Source organism: Tamandua tetradactyla, chromosome 1 (genome assembly GCF_023851605.1).
Source record: "Tamandua tetradactyla isolate mTamTet1 chromosome 1, mTamTet1.pri, whole genome shotgun sequence".
Taxonomy (NCBI): Eukaryota; Metazoa; Chordata; class Mammalia; order Pilosa; family Myrmecophagidae; genus Tamandua; species Tamandua tetradactyla.
Window position 1 is genome coordinate 39,493,228 of NC_135327.1, and position 25,940 is coordinate 39,519,167.

At 40.2% G+C, this 25,940-nt stretch overlaps 1 long non-coding RNA gene across 2 annotated transcripts in view; it reads right to left on the reverse strand.

Annotated features, from left to right (window-relative positions):
* Positions 1 to 18,688: 18,688 nt before the first annotated feature.
* The window catches only part of LOC143645128 (uncharacterized), a 28,311-nt gene continuing 21,059 nt past the window's right edge, over positions 18,689 to 25,940 (reverse strand). Inside the window, exons 2-3 of one of the 2 annotated variants that reach the window (XR_013157017.1) lie at positions 25,182 to 25,300; positions 18,689 to 18,924 (exon numbers count right to left, since the gene is read on the reverse strand). This is a non-coding gene — a long non-coding RNA (uncharacterized LOC143645128). The remainder of the gene's footprint in view (positions 18,925 to 25,181; positions 25,301 to 25,940) is intronic. The other variant, XR_013157019.1, reaches the window with a different exon arrangement.

Consider the following 25,940-nt stretch of genomic DNA (forward strand, 5'->3'; position numbering starts at 1 on the left):
TACCCCTTAAGAGGCAGACAGAGAAGCAGTGTCACGGTGAGGATTGGCTATAGGGAAGAGGGCCTCCTGGCAGAAGCTGAAATGAGGAAAGGATCCAGTCACTTTGGGTAAACATTGCCCCAAACAGAGAAGAAACAGAGATGAAATATCTCAACTTCTCTTTCCCCTTGCCCTCCACTGGTGCCTGCAATTGGTCAAACCCAACCAGAATCCAGGAAACCAAGGAGCACCAGTGATGCGATTCTGGGCACAGAGCAGGATAAAGAGGAGAGTACGGAAAAGAGGCAAACAGAGATTACCCATTACACCTGAGCAGGCACTGCTGTGTGAAGGAAAGAGCATAGTACCTGAGGCTCTGGGCTCTGCTTGCACTAGATTTTTGTCTTTGAGTAAGAGAATTGACCTTTAGGTAACACAACTTCAGGGCATACTTCCCACGGTCAGGAGTTCTGAACTTTTTAACATGCAGCTTACTTTCTCAGGAACAAGGAAATGACAGCCCTCCCTGCCCCCCCCCCCCCACATGCCCCTACCTTTCCCCTACCCATCTTTACCTCAGCTCTTGGGGTCTGGGCACATGGCATTATCTTGAGGAACCCTCTCATATGTCTTGGTATTCTGTGGCTGGTCATTACCAAGGACTACAGCTCATGCACCTCCTGTACACCTATTCCCTTTCTTATAACTAAACTCCACTTTTTCTTTTGAAAATGTCTTCTCTGCCCTCAATCCAGTACCCACAGAAGTGAGCACAAGCTCTGGCTTGGCCAACCAGGGCCCTGCACCACCCTGGCCACCATGAATGATTCAGAGAAGCCCAAGATTCTAGAACCAGGAGATTGAGATAGGAAAGAGAAGCTCCTCTGTGGGGTGACTAAGCAGTGGAGGTGTGAGTAGAAGTTGTTAGGGGCTTCCAGGTAAGCAATGAAACCAATGCAACAGAAATCAGAGCCAAGAGATGCCAAGAGGGAGCCATCATACCCTATAGCCAATGCCTAAGACTGGATCCAACCACACCAAGAGCTTTACTGGAGCCAACACATTCACTTGTTTTGCTCAAGCTATCTTGAACTGGGGCTCCATCACTTGCAAAAAGAATCCTACTTATCATTACCTATCCTGCTTGAGAAGAGGGTATTTATTGGTGAATGACTATTTTGCAATGTATTCGCAGAACATTCTTTAAGTTTCAGTGATGGACTTGATGTCTGCAGCCTGTAGGAATATTTCTGTTACATTGCACCATCCAGGAACAGTCAATGCCAGGATGTGTTCCCTACTAGAAAGAGAGCTGAAGGAGGACTTGAAGGACCAACTCCACCAGCCCATTTCTCTGAAATTGTGCACCAACCTTGGGGAACCTCCCCAAGTTCTTGCTTTTTTCTTTAATCTGTGCATTCAGCTCCCACCCCCAGATCTTGAGATCACCTTTATTCACAAAGGACTTAGGAGGCCCTCTCAATAAGACAAATACCTTTGAGACCCTCTGAGATAGATGTTTATCCTTTTATAAATTACAGTTGAGTTGTTAGTGCTAAAAAAAAAAACAGCTGTTCAGATATCATCTCAGAGGTTGTTAGTTAAATGAGGCTGAATTTATGTGATGAAATTGTTGTTTAGACATGTAGCTTTTCATCTGTCTTCTAGTCTAGAATGGAAATGCAACATGATTTAATATTCAATGACTTTTCATCTGTCTTCTAGTCTAGAATGGAAATGCAACATGATTTAATATTCAATGACTATAGAACACTACTGAAATTGCAAGAAGAATTATTTGAGATTATTATAGTGTTGCAGAATCTTGCATTTTCTTTGGCAGTTTGAGATGGTGAGATTTTTAAAGCAAGTCAATCAAGGCATAGAATTTTAGCTTACTTTTAACCCTCCAATTTTGTCTGATACTAAAAATGAGCCTTTATTACCAAGGTTTGTTGAGTGCCTAGAGGGATTATATAAAGAAGCAAGAAATAAAACAACATGGATGAATTTCACAGGGATAAATCAAAAGCCTATATGTCACATGATTCCATGTATATGAATTTCAGAAACAGGCAAAACTAGTTGATGGTGATAAAAATGAGAAGAGTGTCTACCTCCAGGGGTTAAAAAGAAAGGGCATGAGACAGCCTTCTGGGGTGCTTGAAATATTATATAACTTGATAGTTTTGTGGCAATATATATATATATATAAAATATATAAAATTTATCAAGCTATATACTTGCTTTTTTTTTTTTTGCCCTTTGCCATATATAACTAAAAAAAGAAAAAGAAAAGAAAAAAGTTGAGGAAAAAACCACATGACACTCAGTGGTAGTTTAAGAGTACTATTTTGTAAATAATCCATCTACAATTTAGAATTATTCTGTAATACTTTAGGAAATCATGAAAACAAAGAAAGAAAGACAATCCATAAATACTTTGATCTGTACTTAGAAAACAAAATTATTTAGCTGATTAATAAGTCAATTTGTTTTATATTAATCTTCCAGACGAACAATAAGAAACAGGTATAGTCCTCATTAAATAGGATTTATTTCTTAGCCATATGGAGAGTAATCTCACTGTGGATGTTTTTTGATATAAATGATCTGCATCATAGAGAATGTTCTATGATGTCATATATTTTCATTACCTCATCATCCGTAATGCCCATATTTAATTACAAATAACAATCCTGCAGTATTTGCTTGTTAGATTGCTTAGATACTGTCTTTTGAGGAACAGATTAATTAACATTTTTATTTTAACATGCTTTCAAAGTTTTTCACATGGCTTTCTGCAAAACATCAGATGTGCTGCTAAAAATGAACCTATTTGTTGTGTTCTTCTGGTTGTTAGATGGAAAAAAATGTTGACAAATTATTAAATTACTCTTGAAGCTATAATTATTATAATTCCTTTTGCAGCAATCTATTTGAAAGAAGTTTCACAGCCCCTAAATTACCAGTGAACCAAGAACACTTGTTAATAAATCCTATGCACAGAGAATACCGGACAGTTTTATGTTTATTTTCAATTGTCTGCACAATGACTGTTTCCAGTTTGTTTTTGTAACATTTTCCTTAGAGATCCAGCACTAGATAAGGCTCAGGCACATAAGAAAACAAGGAAGTGACTGATAAAAATCATATCTAGAGCCAAGCAGCTTATTCTGTCCGGAGACCACACGAACATTGTTGCACGCTTTCAGTTTTGCATGGATTCCACCACATGGATCAGGTAAGTCCCCATCTTCTATAAGCCACAAGACTGGGCTTCCAGTGCTAGAGGACAGTGTCAGCACTCTGCTCAGATTCCTGTAAATGTCATTTAACTGACTTTATGGCTGCCCCTGCCCTTTCCACCAACCACCCCACCAACCAGAACTACAGATCTTCTTTGGAAGCATGCTCTGAAGCTACTGGAACCATTTTGCCCAAATGTGCAGAGAGCTTGGAGTAATGGGCAGTTACCCGACTCCCTGCCCCAAAAGTGACTGGTGTGGGACTATGACAGCCCAGCCCTTTGCCTCATCTTGGGCAAATTCTGAGGTGTAACTTACGTTCCAGAGTCCCCTGTGGGGTCAGGCTGAAAACACCCTGTGCAGAACTTAGCCAAGCCCTGCTCCCTTGCACGGCTTCCTTCCTTTCCCTTTCTGCTTTCCCCTCTGCTTTCTCCACTTCCTTAGTGTCTCCCTTAGTGGTACTTCCTTAATGAGCCAGTCACATAAATCTTAATCTTAGGGTTTGTTTCTGGGGAACCTGAATTAAGATATAACCCCAAACCCTAATATTTTGACTCCTTCTTGATTGATATTTAATGCTATTGCATCTAAATTTTAGTTTAACACATTTTGAATAGAATCTATTTGGATAGAGTCAATTATTTTTTTAATAGATAGGTAATATATCCAAAAAAAAAATGCCTAGTGATTCAAAACTAAAAGTATATCAAATTTATGCCATGAAAAGTCTTTTTCTCATCCCTGACCCCCACATTCCTGGTTTCCTCCCAGGAGGCAACCAGTATTACTAATTTCTTGTTGTTATACCACAAACAAGCAATATGTACATTCATTCCCCCCCCCCACCCCTTTTTTTTTTCTTACATAAATGGTAGCTTATTATTCACCAGGTCATTTGCCTTCCTTACATCTTAGAAAACATTTTCTATCAGCATCAAAAACAAGTAGGGTAAAAAACACACAAAAACCCTTTCCTTTCACCTTTGTGACTGCATGGTATTTCATTGTACAGAGCACCACACTTTATTTAACCAAGCCATCCCACCTTTAAATTGTTTCCAATATTCTGCCATTGCAAACAATGCTGCAGTAAATAACCTTGATAAGTATCTGTAGGATAATTTCTAGAAGTTGGATTGCTGGCCTAATGAGTCTACACATTTAAAATGTTGATAGATATTGCCAAATTGCCTCCATAAAAGGTTATGTCTATTTGCATAGTCACCAGCAGTTTATAAGTGCCTTTTGCCCCACCCTGTATCCAATACTTTCTAATGTAAATGTAGTTTTCATTTGCACTTTTCTTAGTGTGAGATTTAGCAACTATTTTAATGGCTGAGAGTACTGCTGAATTTAATACTTTTGTGAGCTCTTGATTTATATCACGTGTGCATTTTTCTATCAAGTTATTAGGTGTCCTATTCTTATCAGTTCATAGGTGCTCCTCAGTAAAATGAGACCTTTGATTTTAATGTGAGTTAAAGCAGCTTTTCCCCAGTTGTCTTTTGTCCTTTGACTTTGCTTATGGAATGTTTCTGTCTTGCAGACATTTACAAACTTATTTTATGTTTTCAGATTTTTCTGACCTCTAGATTTTATCTCAGACTCAAAAAAGCCTTAAGCACTCTAAAGGAATTGGAAAAAAATAAAAATAAAAACCCAACTCCATGTTTTCTTCTAGTACTTTAAAAATATATAGATATTTGATTTACTTGGAATTTATCTTATATGCACTGTGAGATAAATCCAAGTTTTTATCATCTAGATAGTTACACAGCTATCCCACATGATTTCTTGAATAAACCATATTTCCTCCTTTGATTTGAAAATCTATCTTTATGACAGTGAAATTCCACCATATTTTTTTTTCCGGAATTTTCAGTTTGATTCCATTGCTATATCTCTTCATGTTGGTTTTTGTTACCATTACTTATTAAAGTATTATAATTTGTTAAGTTTCTCCAAAATAAATATAGGTCACATAATAAGTTAAATATAGTCAATCGATATTAAGGCAGTGTGAGTGACAATTGCTTTTCTCCAAAGCTTGCTGTCAGGAATCACATCAGAGCTGTGATCCTTTTTTTTTTTTTTTTGCTTTTCATAAGATTTTTTTTTTATTAATTTTTAAATTTTAAAAACAAATACAACAACAAACACAAACATTCTTGACTTATGATCATTCCATTCTACATATATAACCAGCAATTCACAATATCATCACATAATTGCATGTTCATCATCATGATCATTTCCTATAACATTTGCATCAATTCAGAAAAAGAAATAAAAAGAAAACAGAAAAAAATCCATACATACCATATCCCTTACCCCTCCCTTTCATTGATCACTAGCATTTCAATCTACTTAATTTATTTTAAATTTGTTCCCTCTATTATTTATTTATTTTTAATCCACATATTTTACTCATCTGTCCATAAGGTAGATAGAAGAAGCATCAGACACAAAGTTTTCGCAGTCACACAGTCACATTGCGAAAGCTGTATCATTATACAATCATCTTCAAGAAACATGGCTACTGGAACACAGCTCTACATTTTCAGGCAGTTCCCTCCAGCCTCTCCATTACATCTTGACTAACAAGGTGATATCTATTTAATACGTAAGAATAACCTCCAGGATAACCTCTTGACTCTGTTTGGAATCTCTCAGCCATTGACACTTTGTCTCATTTCACTCTTCCCCCTTTTGGTCGAGAAGGTTTTCTCAATCCCTTGATGCTGAATCTCAGCTCATTCTGGGATTTCTGTCCCACACTGCCAGGAAGATCCACACCCCTGGGAGTCATGTCCCATGTAAACAGGGGGAGGGTGGTGAGTCTGCTTGCTGTGTTGGCTGGAGAGAGAGGCAACATCTGAGCAACAGAAGAGGTTCTCTTGGGGGTGACTCTTAGGCTTAATTTTAAGTAGGCTCGACCTATCCCCTGTGGGGTAAAGTTTCATATGAACAACCCCCAAGACTGGGGGCTCAGCCTATAGCTTTGGTTGTCCACACTGCTTGTGAGAATATCAAGAATTCAACTTGGGGAAGTTGAGTTTTCCCCCGTTCTCACCATTCCCCAAAGGGGACTTTGCAAATACATTTCCACTCACTGATCAAATCACTCAGGGATTCATCAGGGCATCACCTGGACAAACCAACAAAATCTCATGTCCTATACAAACTTCCATGTACTTAGGATGTTCAATCAACTATCTACATAAGTTATATTAGGAGATGCACTAGTCAAAGTATAGATTTGTACCAAATAAACATTTTTTGCTTTAGTCTCACACATTAGTTGAAATTTTAAAATATTAATTACCATCTATTTTCAGCACACTGCAGTAATGACATTCTTTTGTTCTTCCTTATATAAAAACATTTTTAAATTTGTACATTTAGTCACTATCATTATACACTCTAGGCATTCCTAGATTACACCATCTCAATCTTTATCGTCTATCTTTCTTTATGCCCCAGCCGTCCTCCCTCTATCATTCTCATATGCAGTTTCATTCAGTGTTTTAACATAATTGTATTACAGTTAGGTAATATTGTGCTGTCCATTTCTGAGTTTTTATATTCAGTCCTGTTGTGCACAACTGTATCCTTCAGCTCCAATTACCCAATATCTCACCCTATTTCTATCTCTGTTACCAAGGAGATATTCCAAGTTTATTCACTAATGTCAGTTCATATCAGTGAGACCATACAGTATTTGTCCTTTTGTTTCTGGCTAATCACATTCAGCATAATGTCCTTAAGGTCCATTCATGTTGTTACATACTTTATCACTTTATTCTGTCTTAGAGCTGCATAATATTCCATCTTATGTAAATGTCACAGTTTGTTTAGCCAACTGTCTGTTGATGGACATTTTGGCTGTTTCCATCTCTTGGTAATTGTTAATAATGCTGCTATAAACATTGGTGTGTAAATGTCCATTTGTGTCCTTGGCCTCGTGTCCTTTGAGTAGAGACAGCATATAGATGGGTCCTGCTTTTTAATCCATTCGGACAGACTATGTCTTTTGATTGGAGAGTTTAATCCATTAACATTCAGTGTTATTACTGCATGGGTAGTACTTTCTTCTACTATTTTGCCTTCTGGATATTATATGTCATATCTAATTTTCCTTCTTTTTACCTTTACTCATAGTCTTCCTTTCTACACTCTTCTCCACACTTCTCTCTTCTGTCTTCGTATCTGTCTCTAGTGTTCCCTTTAGTATTTCTTGCAGAGCTGGTCTCTTGGTCACAAATTCGCTCAGTGATTTTTTGTCTGAAAATGTTTTAATTTCTCCCTCATTTTTGAAGGACAGTTTTGCTGGATATAGAATTCTTGGTTGGCAGTTTTTCTGTTTTAATAATTTAAATATATTATCCCACTGTCTTCTTGCCTCCATGGTTTCTGCTGAGAGATCTGCGCATAGTCTTATTGGGCTTCCCTTGTATGTGATGGATTGCTTTTCTCTTCCTGCTTTCAAGATCCTCTCTTTCTCTTTGACCTCTGACATTCTGATTATTAAATGTCTTGGAGTATGTCTATTTGGATCTATTCTCTTTGGGGTACGCTGCACTTCTTGGATCTGTAATTTTAAGTCTTTCATAAGAGTTGGGAAATTTTCAGTGATAATTTCCTCCATTAGTTTTTCTCCTCCTTTTCCCTTCTATTTTTCTTCTGGGACACCCACAACATGTATATTCATGCGCTTCATATTGTCTTTCAATTCCCTGAGTCCCTGCTCATATTTTTCCATTTTTTTCCCTATAGTTTCTGTTTCTTGTCGGATTTCAGATATTCTGTCCTCCAGTTCAGAAATCCTATGTTCTGTCTCTCGAAATCTACCATTATAGGTTTCCATTGTTTTTTTCATCTCTTCTACTGTGTCTTGCATTCCCTTAAGTACTGTGATTTGTTTTTTCAGACTTTCACTTTCTTCTTTTTGTTCTTTCCTTGCCTTCTTTATATCCTCCCTCAATTCATTGATTTGGTTTTTGATGAGGTTTTCCATGTCTGTTGGTTTGTTCCTTTGACTGGGCCATACCTTCAATTTTCCTAGTGTGATTTGTTATTTTTTGCTGGCATCTAGGCACTTAATTACCTTAATTAGTTTATTCTGGAGATTGCTTTCACTTCTTTTATCTAGGGTTTTCTTGCTGGATGAATTTGTTGTCTATCTGTTCTTTGATATTCTGTTCAGCTTTATCTGGACCTTTAGCTTAAGTTTTGTTTAGCAAAGGAGAATTTTTCATTTCCTGTTTTCTTGTTTCTGGCCCTGCTTGTGTGGTGCCTCCCCACACCCCCCATGCTTAGGAGGGTCTATTTAGATATTATATATCCCAGCCAGATTTTCCCAGACAAAACTGGCCTCCTATCAGGAGGAAAGAGTCACCTGTGTTGGTTTTCCCTGAGGGTGAGACCCAGCAGGTTGAAAGACCTTCCTGTGAAGTCTCTGGACTCTGTTTTTCTTATCCTGCCCTGTGTGTGGTGCTTGTCTGCCTGCAGGTCCCACCAGCATAAGATGATGCTGTACCTTTAACTTTGGCAGACTCTCCCTGCTGAGGGTGTGGTAGAGACAGAGGATAGTTGTAGGCTGGTTTTAATGGCTTCAAATTACCAAGCCCTGGAGTCTGAATTCCTTGAGGGAGGGATTCCATCTGAGTTGCGCTTCATCCCTCCCCTGGGGAAGGCATAGACTCCAGACAAGCCCCCAAAAGAGCTCAATTCTGCCTATGCCTGGGGCAGTTGCAGCCTGAAAAGTCCTGCCGCTGTATCCAGAGGCAGTCAAGCCTTTGTAGATACACAGCCACAAAAACCTCTGTTTCCTTCTTTTTTTTTCCCCCCTTTTTCTGTCAGTCCTGCCCCCTTGGCCCCGGGGCAAAAATGAGCAACCTCTGCTTTGATCAGGTTCACCTAAGCTGGGGGCCTATTTTTAGTAGTCAGAATTTGTTAATTAGTTCCACAATTGGCGTTTGATTGTGCCCAGTCCCTACTGCTGGTAAAGTCCTTTCCTTTCCCCTCTGGGAAGCGGCCTGTGGGGGAGGGGCGCTGGCCGTCACAGCTTTGGGAACTCCCGGTTCTGGGGGGTGCTCGCAGCTGGTCCAACTGGTCCAGACTGGGGTACGCTGTGTGTCCAGTCACTATCGTGGCTCCAGGAGCTGTTCTGTACTGTTTCTGGTTATTTAGTAGTTGTTCTGGAGGACGAACTAAAATGCGCATGTTGTTTAGCTGCCATCTTGACCTGGAAGTCTCTTGGGGGAGCTTCTTAATGACTGATTCAATTTCTTTACTTGTGATTGGCTTGTTGAGGTCGTCTATTTCTTCTCGAGTCAATGTTGGTTGTTCATGCCTTTCTAGAAAGTTGTCCATTTCATCTACATTAAAAATTTATTAGCATAAATTGTTCATAGTATCCTCTCATTACTTCCTTTATTTCTGTGGGTCAGTGATTATGTCTCCTCTTCCATTTCTGATTTTATTTATTTGCATCATCTCTCTTCTTCCTTTTGTCAACCTTGCTAGGGTCCATCAATCTTATTATTTTCTCATAGAACCAACTTCCAGTTTTGTTGATTTTCTCGATTGTTTTCATTCTGCTCTAATCTTCATTATTTCTTTCCTTTTGCTTGCTTGGGGGTTAGTTTGCTGTTCTTTCTCTAATTCTTCCAAGTAGACAGTTAATTCCTCAATTTTTTTCCTTTCTTCTTTTTTGATATAGGCATTTAGGGCAATAAATTTCCCTCTTAGCACTGCCTTTGCTGCATCCCTTAAATTTTGATATGTTGTGTTTTCATTTTCATTTGCTTCGAGATATTTACTGATTTCTCTTGCAATTTCTTCCTTGACCTACTGGTTGTTTAAGAGTGTGCTGTTGAGCCTCCATAAATTTGTGAATTTTCTGGCACTCTGCCTATTATTGATTTCCAACTTCATTCCTTTATGATCTGAGAAACTGTTTTGTATGATTTCAATCTTCTTAAATGTATTGAGACTTTCTTTGTGACACAGCATATTGTCTATCCTTGAGAATTATCCATGAGCACTTGATAAAAATGTGTATCCTGCTGATGGGGTGTGATGTTCTATAAATGTCTAAGTCTTGCTCATTTATTATATTATTTAAATTCTCCATTTCTTATTGATCCTCTCCCTAGATAGTTTGTCCATCGATGAAAGTGGGGAATTGAAGTCTCCAACTATTATGGTAGAATGTCTATTTCTCTTTTCACTGTTTGCCTCATGTATTTTGGAGCATTCTGGCATGGTGCATAAATATGTATGATTGCTATGTCTTCTTGTTGAATTGTTCCTTTTATTAATACATAGTGTCCGTCTTTATCTCTTTTAACTGTTTTACATTTGAAGACTAATCTGTTGGATATTAGTATAGTTACTCCTGCTCTTTTCTGATTGTTATTTGCATGAAATAACTTTTCCCAATCTTTCATTTTCTACCTATGTGTATCCTTGTGTCTAAGATGTGTTTCCTGTAGACAGCATACAGACGGGTCCTGTTGTTTAATCCATTCTGCCAGTCTATGTCTTTTGATTGGGGAGTTTAATCCATTAACATTTAGTGGTATTGCTGTACAGATAGTACTATCTTCTACCATTTTGCCTTTTGGATTTTATATGTCATATCTAATTTTCCTTCTTTTTACCTTTACTCAGTCTTCCATTCTACACTCTTCTCCACACCTCTCTCTCCTGTCTTTTCACATCTATCTCTAATGCTCCCTTTAGTATTTCTTGTAGAGCCAATCTTTTGGTCACAAATTCTCTCAGTGATTTTTTTTGTCTGAAAATGTTTTAATTTCTCAAGGACTCTTTGCTGGATTTAAGATTCTTTTTTTTTTTTTTTTACTGGGCAGGCACCAGGAAATGAATCCGGGTCCTCTGAAAGGGCAGGCAAGCATTATTGCCTGTTGAGCCACCGTGGCCCTGGATTTAAGATTCTTGGTAGGCAGTTTTTCTATTTTAGTGTCTTAAATATATCATCCCACTGTCTTATCGCCTCCATGGTTTCTAGTGAGAAAGCTACCCATAGTCTTATTGGGCTTCCCTTGTATGTGATGGATTGCTTTTCTCTTGCTGCTTTCAAAATTCTCTCTTTCTCTTTGACAGCTGACATTCTGATTAGCAATGTCTTGGAGTACGTCTATTTGGAACTATTCTGTTTGGGGTACGCTGCACTTCTTGGATCTATAATTTTAAGTCTTTCATAAGAGTTGGGAAATTTTCAGTGATAATTTCTTCCATTAGTTTTCTCCTCCTTTTCCCTTCTCTTCTCCTTTTGGGACACCCATAACATGTATATTTGTGTGCTTTGTGTTGTCATTCAATTCCCTGAGTCCCTGCTCATATTTTTCCATTCTTCTCCCTATATTTTCTTTTTCTTATCAGATTTCAGATGTTCCATCCTCCAGTTCACTAATCTTATCTTCTCCCTCTTGAAATCTGTCATTGTAGGTTTCTATTGTTTTTTTCATCTCTTTCACTGTGCCTTTCACTCCCGTAAGTTCTGTGATTTGTTTTTTCAGACTTTCAAGTTCTTCTTTCTGTTCATTCCTTGCCTTCTTTATATCCTCCCTCAATTCATTGATTTGATTTTTGGTGAGGTTTTCCATGTCTGTTCAAACATTATGAATTAATTGTTTCAGCTTCTGAATCACATTTGAATTGGTTGGTTTGTTTCTTTGACTGGGTCATACCTTCAATTTTCCTAGTGTGAGTCATTATTTTTTGCTGGTGTCTAGGCATTTAATTACCTTAATTAGTTTATTCTGGAGATTGTTTTCACTCTTTTACCAAGGATTTTCTTGCTGGATGACTTTGTTGTCTATCTGTTCTTCGACATTCAGTTCAGCTTATTCTCGACCACTAGCTTAGTTTTGTTTAACAGAGGAGAATTTTTCATTTCGTGTTTTCTTATTTCTTGCCCTGCCTGTATGGTGCCTTTACCCCCTCCACCCTTAGGAGGGTCTACTTAGGTGTTATAGACCCCAGCCAGATTTTCCCAGACCAAACTGGCCTCTTGTCAGGAGGAAAGAGTCACCTGCATCAGTTTTCCCTGACGGTGAGACCCAGCAGGTTGAAAGACTTTCCTGTGAAGTCTCTGGACTCTGTGTTTTTCCTATCCTGCCCAGTATGTGGTGCTTGTCTTCCTGCGGATCCCACCAGTGTAAGGTGATGTGGTACCTTTAAGTTTAGCAGACTCTCCCTGCTGGGGCGTGGTGGAGACTGAGGAGAGGGTGTAGGCTGGCTTTAATCTCTTCAAATTTCCAAACCCTGGGGTCTGAATTCCTTGAGGGAGGGAATCCACCTGAGCTGGGCCCCACTCCTCCCCTGGGGAAGGCATAGGCTCCAGACAAGCTGTCAAAGAAGCTTGTTTCTGCCTATGCCTGGGGCAGTTGCAGCCTGAGAAGCCCTGCCACTGTATCCAAAGGCAGTCAAGCCTTTGTGGAAACATAGCCACAAAAAAGAAAGAGAAAAATCCTTCTTAGAGCAGGACCCCCTTCCTCAGATTTGCCAGTCAAGAGCATAAGTTTGTATGTTCCTTTGTGTATCTTCAGATCCTATGTGCCCCCTCCTTTCCTTCAGGGTCCAGACCCTTTCAAGTATTATGTGCTGTCCAATCCAAAAAACCTCTGTTTCTTTTTTTCTTTTTTCTTTTTCCATCAGCCCTGTCCCCTCAGCACTAGGGCAAAAATCAGCAACTTCTGCTTTGACCAGATTCAGCTGAGCTGGGGGCCTATTTTTAGTAGTCAGAATTTGTGAATTAATTCCACAATTGAAGCTTAGTTGTGCTCAGCCCCTGCTGCTGGTAGGGACCCTTTCCTTTCCCCATGGGAAGCAACCTGTGGGCGAGGGGCACTAGCCCCCATGGCTTGGTGAACTCACGGGTCTGGGTGGGCTCGCAGCCAGTCCACCTGGCCCAGACTGGGGTACGTTGTGTGTCCAGTAACTGATGTGGCCCCAACAGTTGTTCTATACTGTTTCTGGCTATTTAGCAGCTGTTCTGGAGGACAAACTAAATCCCACACCTCGCTAAGCTGCCATCTCGGCACGGGAGCTGTCTCCAATTTAGTTTTCACAAATGTCACATCATGATCAAGATTTGAAGGAATTAGAGCTATTCACCATTCCTGCTTTTTCTGCATGCCCTTTTTACCCTTGCAGGAATTCAGCATTATTCTAACTTCTCTGGCACTCTTCACACATTCAGCACCGTTTGACTGTCAAGTTAATGTTAGCATCAAAATTTATAGAACTGCCCAGTAGATCACAAAATATCATTTAAAAAATGGCTCTTAGGGTGAAAAATTTAGAAGTACATGTTACCTACATAATTTCCTTCCAGTGGGTTGAGGACAAAATCACAAATTCTTCTGATCAAGATCCTCAAATCCAGGTCTATAATTATTGCGATTATTATTATTACAAAGCAACATAACTAGTTGAAATATAAGGCAAATTCTCATTGTTTATTCTTTTTTTTTTTGCTTTGTATGCTGTATGGTGGGGTCACATTTCATTATTTTTCATGTGAGTATCCCGTTATTGCAGACCATCTCTTGAATTTTGTTTTGCTTGTTTTTGTTCATTTGTTTTGTTTGATTGTTTTTGGGAAGTGCATGGACTGGGAGTCAAACCTGGGTCTCCCACATGGAAGGAGAGAATTCTACCATTGAACTACATTTGAACCCCTTGCTCATACATTTTAAATAGATGTAATACAGAATTAAACTAGATCTCTCACCCATTCTTCATTCTATGTGCATATTGCAAATGTAGGTATGAAAAATACTTCAACCTTTTGAAGAACCATATTCAAGCATCCACTTTAATGGAACGATAGTGAATTCACAATATTCCTTAATATAGGTGATCAGTTACCAATTTGAAGTTTATTAAGCTCAGGAGACCTGACTCCACAATCTTGTTTGGAATTTCTTACATCAGAGAGAATTTTTAGTTTCATGGATACTGTAAAAAATTTCCCTGGAATAATCAGATGAGTGTTCATGTAAATAATTCAATTTCCATTTCTGCAAATACATTTTAAAATAACCAGCCAAGCAAGAATTGGTTAGATTTCTGAGATTACAGAAGATGTAGCATGTTTTAAAATAGGGCTCACAAAGCAAGGCCACCCCCTCAGCATAATACATTTTCTCACAACTCAAGGATTAAAACCAAACTAGTCATCTGGATTAATAACCACTGTTAAAAGCTATTTTTCTGAAGACAGAGTTCTTGATAGTTCAAGAGACAGTTCAGTGGTCAGTTCTGCATCCCCCGTCCTTCCCAGGACCAGGAGAATGGAGATGACTGGCCCAATAAATGGCTGGTTCTTGGTCTTTATGGAACAAGGTCTTTATGCAAGGGCTTTGGACACAGGAATTCAGGAATGGACTGCAGACTTCCTTCATGATATCCTTAAATTCTTTGCCTATGCCTTTTTCTGGGGAGGGTATCTATGACTTCTCCCAAATTCTCAAATGGGTTATGAGGAAAAGGAGGAAGTGTGGGCTTGAGGGGAAGAGTGAAGATGCAATAGAACCCATGGGTTTTACATCCCAGTAGGGATGAAGAATTGCTGGAGGCTGTATACTTTAATAATCCCCATTCTGAGGATGAAGAACTTCACCTTAGAGAGATGAAAGTAAAGAAACCAGCGAGTGACAGAGCTGGTATTCAAACCTAGGCCGACCAGTTCTTGTAATAGTGAAAAAAACTCTTTTCTCAGTCTAGCTTCTGCTCAGCAAGAAAGGAGAATAGAAAGAGCTACTGATGTTGACAGTCATCAAAAGCTCTTCAAACCAAATCTGAAGAAATCTCAGGGAAAGGGCATATGTATTGTAAAAACTTGGATTTGTAAAGCCCCAAGTGAAATTATATTATGTGCTTTGTGAGAGATTCTTGATAAGTTTTCTAGGGAAACCTTGAGTTCTCCCTAGAACAAGGACACAGCAAAAAAGTTGGCATATGTTCTAGATTTGAGGGTGGAGAAACTAAACCTGGTAGTTTCAGTCTATCTCCTATGACTGGTGCATCTGTACTTCCTGCAGCCGTTACAAGATTTCATCAAGGGAAGCATGTGTCTTAATTATATCAAGAGCCCCATTGTTTAAAGTTTCCATCATGGTTAACATGTTACAATGAAAACCAGGATGCTCTCTGGTTCTGCCCTGACATATTTTGGCCGAAGCCATCACACCACAGTTATGGGAGGATTTTTTTTTTTTTTTTTTTTTCACATGGGCAGGCACTGGGAATCAAACCTGGGTCCTCCAGGAATCGAACCTGGGTCCTCTGGCATGGCAGGCAAGCATTCTTGCCTGCTGAGCCACCGTGGCCCGCCCTATGAGAGGATTTTTGTAAGAGGAAGTTTTGTAAGAGGAATTCAACAAGGATCTCACGTGCGCTATGCCCTGAATCACATTTGCAATTTCATTTCCTACTGTTGATTGTCCTGTAATTCTGGTCGGGCTGCCCCTCTGGCCTTCATGGCTTCGAAAGGAGGTGACTTGGGTGGGGAAGACCAGGAAGTTAAGGTGGTTCCTTGTATGTTTAAACAGATCAGGTTAGCCCATATGTACTTATATCTCTTTCTTTTTGCTGAAGAGGAAAACATGCATAAGTTTAATGATTTCGGAAATGAGCAAATTAAAGTGATTTGAAAGGAATTAGCTCATTCAAAACTGAAATAAGGTTGTGGGGAAGGAAGAGTTTTCTCAGCCCATTGCTTGGACCATGCTGTTCTACCCTTCCCCTTTCCCTCCCATCCCCACTGCCACTGGGGCTTTGGGGCCTAACATTACTCTATAAATTCTGACCCATTGTATAGGGAAAAGCATACAAGAAAGACCAGTATTTTTTCTAAGTTTCACCTGCTAATAGTTGTCACAACCTTGAGCCAAATGAAGTTCTCTAAGCCTCAGTTTCCTTCTCCATAAATGGGGGGCATAATATGTGCCTCATGGAGTAGTTTGTGAAGTTTAAATGAGACAAGTGTGAACGTTGACACAATGTACCTCAGTGTTCCTACCATCTCTTCTTTAGCTTTGTATATACTCTTAGAATGTCTCCTACACTCCGCTAATTTGACATACCCTCCCTTCTTCCCTCTCCTCCATTCATTCATCCTCCATCTATCCTTCCTTCCTTCATTTAGGCTTGAAAATCCCAGTTCCCCAATAAAGGCCTTTCTAACCAGTGATGAGTTTCCTTTAAAATCTGCTTAAATTTCTAGGACTTAAATCAACATACACTTATCGTGAAGTCAATTACACAGTTTAAAATTCATTTATTTATTCATCTACTCATGCATTTGATACGCATCCTGGTTCAACATTTCCGCTTTTTGTTTAGACCTTTCCATGTTGGTACAATACCTAAAATCTTATATATTTTTTCAAAATTATTTTATCATTTGAGCTTTAAAGCATCCTGTGAAGTTAGCAGGACAAATATTATCATCCTTCTCTCCACTTACAGGTTTAAAAGCAGACTCAGTGGATTAGTTGACTTACCTGCCCAGGACCACAATGGGGGGGTTCTGGAAGCTTGGTATAGGCCATCTGGACCCAAAGGCTATTCATGCCCTTTACAAGCCACCTCCTGTCCTTGTCCCATCTTTCTTATGCTACACATGACCCTAATTCCCCAATAACTTCTGGATGCAGAACCCCAGGAATTTGGTACTAGAGTACTAGTCTTTATTTTTCTTTAATCTGGGTTTTCCTTAAATGCTGAAGAAATGCAGACACTGGTTTTGATTTTCCAACAGTCTAGAGCCATAAGGGACAATATCTTGGTCCATCATGGTGAGGAGAGAAGATCTCCAGCAGAGCCGTAAATTTTGACTTGAAGAATTGAGAGGTATTTGGATTAAGTCTTTGACCAAACAGGTCCAGCCATCCCTGTTTATGACACTTAAGCAAAAAATACTCTGGTTTTATTGTAGCATAATCTACTTATTATCTTTTACCTCATCAACAGTTGTGGTGTATTTAGATTGAGTTGATCATTGTTCTTTATGTGTCAATCCATATCCTACCTAGCCCATGTATCACACTTCCCATGAACCAAAATTTCCAACACTCCCATATTAGCAATATAATAACCTTCTAATTATATTTTGATTTCCGGAAAGTCTGTGTTGGAGAAGATTTAAATGCCCACAGGACAGTCTGTGGAATCTTGATAACCTTGTTTGGCTTGTGTTTGTCCCTATTTCAAACTTGAACTCCATCGGGAGGCATATGAACCAAGGAAACAAATACAACATTGAAAACTACACTCGGTGTTTAATGCCTTTATTAATATGTACCCTGGCATTAGAGATCAAGTCAAAGTTCCTTTTGAACTAGGCTTTTATTTATGTCACTGACCATTGCCATGACTGTGAATCTCTAAATTTTTTTTTTTTTTTTTTTTTTTTTTTTTTTTTTTAAAGGGAGGAAGGGAAGGAAAGACAGAGAGAAGGAAGGAAGGATGGAAGGAAGGAAGGGAGGAAGAAAGGGAAACATCTTTAAACATTTTCTTGTTTTATTATATTTTGTTTGTTTGTTTGTTTTTTACATGGGCTGGGGCCGGGAATCGAACCGAGGTCCTCCGGCATGGCAGGCAAGCACTCTTGCCCGCTGAGCCACCGCGGCCCGCCCGTGAATCTCTAAATTAAATGATCTGTTTTCTTTCAAATTTATCTTGACACTTTTTTTTTTTTACTTTTGGGTTTAAAAAATTATGATAGCATATATATAACATAAAATTTGCCAGCTTAATGATTTTTAAGCATATAATTCAGTGGTATTCATTATATTCCCAATGTTATGCTGCTATCAACACCATCCATCGACCAAAACTTTTCATTACCCAAAACAGAAACTCTGCACCCATTAAGCAATAATTCTTCCTTGCTACATCTACTTTCTGTATCTTGACACATTTTAATGTTTTGAGTGTGTGTCTTTGGGTTTCATCTTCTACGGAGCTTTAAGTGGTTAACCCATTTTGCATAAGGCTGAATTAAGGTTGATGTTTCCTCTTGGTCACTTGTGCCAGATTTAAGAGATGATCCTATACATTAGAAGAAATATTTGAAGATGAACTTTCAATTCAGCATTTTGCATTGCATGCTTACTTTGCGTTAAGCAAGGGAGGTTAAAAAGAAATATAAAGACTAGGCTTATTTCTAAAATACATTAGATTTCTCATAAAATGATTAGAGAACCATTTTTTTTTTTAAAAAGACAACTTGTTAAAGTGCTAAATGGAATAAGACCAGCTGGTAGAAAAAACCATGTGTGCTATGTTTAGATAGAGAAGAGAATTATCGATACTGAGTTGTGGAGGATTTAGTGCCCCCACAAAGGACATGACAGGAGTTTTGCTTTCTAGATTCTCAGCATGTTAGGCATAATGAATGATGGCAGAAGGCAGTCTTCATGAGAAGCCAAGAAATTTATTGAGCGTCTGTTTTAGTTTTGTGTTGCAGAAAAACAAGCCACCCCAAAACTTAGTGGCTTAAAAACAACAACCATTTCATTATCTTTACAATTCTGTGGGCTGACTGGGCTCAGCTGGGCAGGTCTTCTGTTCCATGTGATGTTGACCATGACTCTGGTTTTCCATGGGGGAGCTTGACTGGGCTGGTAGTTGATGCTTGCTTCTAGTTGGGAGATCACTGGAGCCATAGAAATGTTAAAGAGAAAGGAAGCAGAAGCTATCAGATCTCTTAAGGTGCAGGCTGGGAAGTCCCAGAACATCACTTTCCATCATATTCTCTTGGAAATGCAGTCACAAGGCTAGCCCAGTTTCAGGGGAAAGAGAAATGAACTCTACCTTTCAATGGCAGAGTGGCATGTGCATAAAGGTGAAGGAAGGAATTTAGGGTGACTGTCACTGGACACTATCTACCACAGAGCTCAAACAAATGCACAAGGCACACGTGGTTAATGCAAGAACTTTATTGTTGGTCAGCTGGCCAGTCCCTAATGTCACATCTTCTGCCAGTCTCCTGCCTTCACCTTCTTCCCATTTGATTTTCCCCGTGCAGACTGAACATCTGGCCTTTAGACACATTCCAAACTTAGACGTCTGCATCTTTTCTGTGATTGAACACATCCAGTCATGGACTTACTTCCAGGCTTGACTCTGCCTCCTGCAAGGACTATGACTATCTTTGGTGTAATGGGTTCTCTCTCATGAGCATGTTTAGGGCCCTAATACCCACTTGCCTCTATGGGATTCCATGGGTTCTTTGTCCCAGCTTGCATTGCCACTCTCCAAACCCGGGTTCTAACACTGGCAGAGCATAGGCTTGGGAGGGGGTGGAGGAAAGATAGCCACAAAAGATCCCATACATCTTAAGAAGTTAAGCAGAGGACAAAGAGTGTGAGCAAAGGCTTTGAATTAGGACTGAGAGTGGGATGTTTGCAGAACAGAGAGGGTGGGGGAAATTGACTTGAGAAGAGGGAGAAGGTGGAGGAAGTAGGAAAATTGGTGTGTGAGGCCAGGTGATGAAAGCCAGGCCACAAAGTTTAGATTTGATGTGATAAGAAGTGATCAGCACTGTGCATTCTTGAGCAGAGGTGTGGCCTGGTGAAAGCAATGTTTAAGCAAGACTAGTGCAGCAATGGAATGTAGGATAGAGTGGAGACACTGAAATCAAGGCTAGTGGTTACTAGACTCATGGGTGATGAGCATGAAGACTAGGGAAGCTGGAAATGGTGGAAAAGAGATGGATATAAGGGAGGAGTTGAAGGGAAAAACTGACTTTTTGAGTATTGGAAATTAAACTAAAGGTGATCAAGAAGGAGACTAATGAGATGGCCAATGGGAGTTTGCTGTAAGCTTTGGGGAAGGGCAGGTTTGAGATGATTGGAGTCTGTATCCAGTAGTGAATAGGCAGAGAGTTACAGGTGGGTGAAGCAGAAATGACCCACTGATTTAGGTTGGTGGATGCTGCAATGAGAAAGGGGTGATGCAGAGGAAATTTCAAAAGCAGAAAAGATGGTTTTAATGAAAAATTCAATTGAGAAGAACAAGTGAAAGGATAGAGTAGAAGTGACTCAGTGTTTTTGACAAATGTTGGAGCCATTGACAGAAAGAGGGACATGGTGAAGAAAGGTTGGATTGGGAGGGAATTAAATACCTCACAGACCAATCTGAGATAACACTCAACACTCTGGAAGGAATATCTGGAATTCCCTAGAGGTAGGTGAGAAGTTGAGTAAGGCAATATTGAAGAGGAAGTACTTTGTTCACAGCTGAAATCTTACACAGGGCATATGTAATACCTACCTTTATTCCTGGACCACCTTGGGTTTGCCCTTGACCATTATGGGCCAAGGATAAAATGGCAGGGTAGGAAGACAGATAGTACAGGGACAGTACAGGGAACCCCCAGATCCCAACTCTTGACCTATTCTTTTAAGTTCTCCAGTGGGCTCCGTGGCTGCACACCTCACTCCTATCATCCAAAATCAACTACCATCCCAGTGACCACGGTCTGAGGGAACATGGATATGTTCCTGAGAGAGTTCCCAAGTGAGATTCATATCATGTGACTTGAAATGAATTTGAGCCATGGATCCCAGCTCCCTTCCACATGTGGATGACAGCTTGAACAATGCTGTTAAAGGCATCTCCTTTTTTTTTTTTGGCATGCTGTTTGGTGGGGGTCACATTTCATTGTTTTTCCATGTGAATATCCCATTATTGCAGCATCATTTGTTGATTTTTTTTGGTGGGTGGGGTGGGGCGGTGGAGTGCGTGGGCTGGGAATTGAACCCAGTCTTCACATGGCAGATGAAAATTCTACCACTGAACTACCCTTGTACACTCGACATGCATCCTTTGATATCCTTTTAGACCCCGAGCCCTGGGGTGGCACTCTGGACTGGTTCACCCAGCTGTTGTCTTCCCTTTCTAGACTGAGTTTGCTGAGGCCTTGAGGTACCTTGGGAGGAATGAAGCCCTCCCCTCCTCCTCCTCTCTCTTCTTGTGACTTAGAAAGTAGATGCTGCTTCCAAGTCTCTTTACCTGCGTGGGATTCAGGTACTGCCTCCTTCAGCCCTGTTTCCTTCACAAGCAGCCTGCCTCTTAAGAACCTCCACCAAACTGAAGCTTTTAATCAAGCAGATTCCCTCCTTCTTTCTTCAGCTGATATCAGGTTTTTCAGTCTATTCTCTCTTTCCGCACTCCCCCGCCCCCTTCTAAACCCAAAAGTAAGTTATGTACATCAAGGCCGTTTATCCCTAAATGTGTCAGTGAGTATTTTCTGAGATTAGAGATATTCTCTTACATAACCAGTGCAGTTACCAGCTTCAAAGACTGCCTTTTGTAAATATAATTTTAGATTACATAAGACATACATCTATTCTTTTTTAAAAAGTTGTAGAATTACAGACAAAGCTCAAGTTTTTAACTAGCCCCTTCTCCAACCCTGACTCCCCTCAACTTCCCCGAGATAATCATTGTTGTGAGCCAGTCTCTATCTTTCCGGACCTCTATTTTCTTTTTTAGAACAGTGTTAAACACAAAGGAACCCAATACAATTTCAGGGAAAAGATTTGAACAATAGAAACTATTGATACCTGCAATAAACTGGATGAATATCAAATGCATTAAGCTAACTGAAAGATGCCAAACATAAAATATTTGATATATGGTCTGATTTCATTCATATAACATGTTGGAAAAAGCAAAACAGGGACAAAAACATATCAGTAGTTCCCAGTTGCTTTTTCTCCCCCAACTATATTTTATATCTATCTTTGTTGATATGTAGAGTTCTTGTTCACTCCTTTTTTCATTCTTACATATTATTCTATCATGTAAATAGTTCACTTTTCACTTATATAGTCCCCTACTGATAGACACTTAGGTTACTTTCAAGTTTTTGCTCCTATAATAAATGTAGCAATGAATATGAGCAAGTTTCTACATTGTGAATATGTAAAAAGAGAATTGTTAGGTGGTAGAATCTGTGCATTTCTGATTTTAATATACAATGTCAAGTTGTTCTCTAATGGCCATATATACTTGTACTCCCACCGAAATGGTATGAGAATACTCACTTTCCCCAGTGCCTTCCAATCCTTCACATTATCCCACTCAGAAATGTTCACCATCTGCTTCCACGATGCTTTCTAAAATGACAGTTTTGTTTTGACACTGACCTCTCCAGCTCCTAGCTGGGGGTCGGATGGACTGTTTTGTTCAAGAGAGTCTCAGTATCAACACTTGAATGGACTTGAGTATTTCTTTCTAACTCTGCATATGATGAACTCACTTGCCAGGGAAAGAGCTGACAGCTCAAGACCAGACCTTGGGAATTACCTTTCCTGGATTCAGGATGTGAAAATATAAGTGGCCAAAGAGCAGAAAGGAGCAGCCAATGATATAAGGGAAAAACTAAGAGTCAGAGAAGCCAAGAAAAGAAGGCGCAAGAAGGAATGGGGGCAGGGGAGCCCACAGGGTTGTGCTTATATCTATTGATCCTTTATTTTGTGCTAGGCTCTGCAAATGCTTTGTGTGAACATTGCATTTATTTTTACAAGTGAATTCATGAGTTACCTACATACCCATACCTTGGAGGCACATATTCTACTCTGTTTCCCATTGGGATTAAGCTCCAGTTGCCCACAGGCGCACTTTGCTTGACAGTGCCAGCCTTGATGGCTTCTCCCTCTGCCCCATTCCCCATCAGTGCTTCCTGTGGGTCACCTTCCAAATACGCTATTTACTCTTGCATCCTTGTGTCTGGTTCTCAGCTGAGCCAATGCAGTGGGAGGGGGGCTGAATTATCACTTTCTCAGGCTCCTCTTGGGACCTATGCATGGGGAGCTCTGAATTAAAAACTTCCTTGGGGCCTGCTAAGTGAGACAGAGGCGATGGATCCCAGGTCAGCAAGCATGGGGGTTAGGAGGGTCTGCAGCCTGGGAGGGCTAAGGGGAAGCTGACTAGCCAGAGGAAGATGGCTGCCCATTCATGTGGCTGGGAGACAGATGGTGAGAAGCCAACAAGTTATACAGTAACCAAGAGGGAAAAGCCATTGCCCCAGGGGGCAGTTATAGGACACCATCCCCAAGGACTGTAAATCTTCTTTTCTGCCATGTAAGTTATTGGTATCCTCATATATATACAAAAGCTAACTTGCAAAGGATTCTGGGTATAGGGTGGAAGATGGAAAGATGGAAGATGGAAGATGGATTAGGCAATCAGATGAGCAGAACTAAAGGTTAATTTCTCCCCTCATCACAGGTGTGATGAGACTGAGGCTCAAGATCAAACAAAGGCGCTTCCTTTTCTTTGCATGGCTCAGGTGTGTTGTACGTTAGAATGTGCCATCTCCCTGTTACAGCAGCCTGTGAGGCTCAGCTGTGGGGCTTTAGTCTGGGAGCAATGCCCTTAGGGTTAAAAAATCTTGGGGAACGATTCCCGGATCATGCATTCTCCCCACACACACCCCAGAAAAAAATCTTGGGAAACTAGCATATGCCACTGGTGATGGGTAAAGACAGGAAACACATTGAACCATCTCTTCCGAACAGAACAAGATTCAAATTGGTGTCTGCTTGATCCTAGCACACTTTTGGGGTACCTCCTTGTTTTTAAAGTCCCTCTCCACCCATGAATTCTGGTCCTGACCCTCAGTCACTGGGTGTTATACCGGTGGGCCAAGTTTTTGATGAGACTGTCGTTCTCATTCTGCAAGGGTATCAATGTGCAAAAAGGCACTTGTTGTCCCCTCCGTTTTGTATTCTGCTGGAGTGCTCTTTCTCCCATTTGCTCAGATGGGAACTGGCCACCCTTGGCTCCAGTGGGACCAGCTCCAGCCCCTCTCCCCCAGGTCTATTGGGGCTGCCAGCCTCCCTGCAGAGCTAACCAACCACTGCTGTTGAGAAACTGCCTGGGAGTGAAAGGGCAGTGGGTAAGCCTTAAAAACACGTGAGCTTTGGGCTCAATAACAACACAGATATGATGACTTGAGGGAGGGGGTGGGCAGGAGCAGGCTGTTATAGAGAAAATAGAAAGCCGCTTTAAAGAATTTACACGGCACCTTTGTGTGGGCAGGACTTGAATTATTCATTCCCAGCTGGCCTAAGTCTCCATTGCTGGGCTCACAAAGCTTCAGTCCTTCTCTGCCGCCATGAGAGGAAGCAGTTTGAACCCTCTCGCTTGAGTAAACACACAGAGTATGAGTTCCTATATCCTGAACAATATCTGAGAACAGGGCGCCTAGCCATTTCCTTTACTGGCAGAAATGTGGCTTTTCATAAGGATAAGCTCAAAATGTGAGGCTGGCTGCAGCTCTGGGGGACGTAACCATAGCAGCAATGAGAAAAACACTAATATAGAAGGGATTATGCATCCAACCCTTTCTGGAAGCCAGGCCATGCTAGGTCTCCTCCCTGCACCTCAGGACAGCTCTGTACAATCACCATCCCCCCCGGCACATGTGAGGAAATGGGCTGAGAGAAGGAATTCCCCCAAGTGCTAATCTTACAACCATTAAGTGACTTGAGCTGGGAAGATAGAATTAAAACCCAGGTACACCCAGATGTCCGATCTATATTCCCTCTCTTTCTCTATGCCTGTTCGTCACTTTCTATCAAGCTATCTTCAAATCTGTAATTTCACAAATCAAAACCTGAGACACACAGTTGGCAATTGTTTTCCAAAGGTCTAAGACCTTATGAATCTCATCAAACATTCATGACTTTCATTAAAATACACAAGAACATTCCAAAATTTGGAAGCCTCCCATAAAATTGGGAAGCACAATTGTACGATTTCAGGTATGTGTCACCTGGCATGGATTTCGCTTCCTGCTAGAAGCAAGGCTGGCAGAGTGGGTGGGTTGGAATTTTTTTTCACCTTTATTTAAATGATTTTTTAGTATAATCTTTGTGCTCAGACCCACTTTCCCCTCACCTTGGCGAATAAGCATGGTGACTTGTCTTTGAAATCTCTGAGATGCTGAGTCTTTCTTTACAAAACTTCTCCCTTTTCCTCCCTCAATCCTTACTCTTGTTCCAGTTCCAGAAATATACCTGAGAAACAAAGACAAGGGTTGGAATTGGGGGTGGAGGGTGAAAGGTAGGTGAGAGGTGGGTGGGAGCTGCTGCCATTACCTGCTGTACCCCAACCAAATAAACCAGGTCTTTAGAGAAATTCATATGAGTGTGATTCTTCCCTTCATCCTCAAAGACAATGTTAATGAATGCTAAATTGTCTATTTCTGTATAGCATTTTTTAAATAGTGAAGTTAAGTTAAACATCAGATCCTACAGGTTGTACCTGCAGTTTGTTTCAATCATATCAATTTTATCACACATGACAATCATATTGCAAATATCTGCACATTCCATACTAAGTATGGGGATGAAAAAAAAGGTAGCAAGGTAACTCAGAGTGAATCTGTTTCCTTGTAATCCACTGTTTACTACGGTTGCCTTAGGAAGGTTTTTCACATCTTATTTCCATGTGCCCACTATCGTTGCAGCCATTAGACCACCACACAAAATACTGGTCCAGCAAAGTATGACTAAAAGTTTGTTTTTTTAGGGAATAGAAGCCACTTCTTGATGGGTTTGGGTTGGATTTTCCAATGCCCCAGGGTAAGAATCCAGAGAAAATACTCTCAGGTCTTTGTTAAAAGGTGAATTTGATCAACTCCTTTGGGCTTTCCCA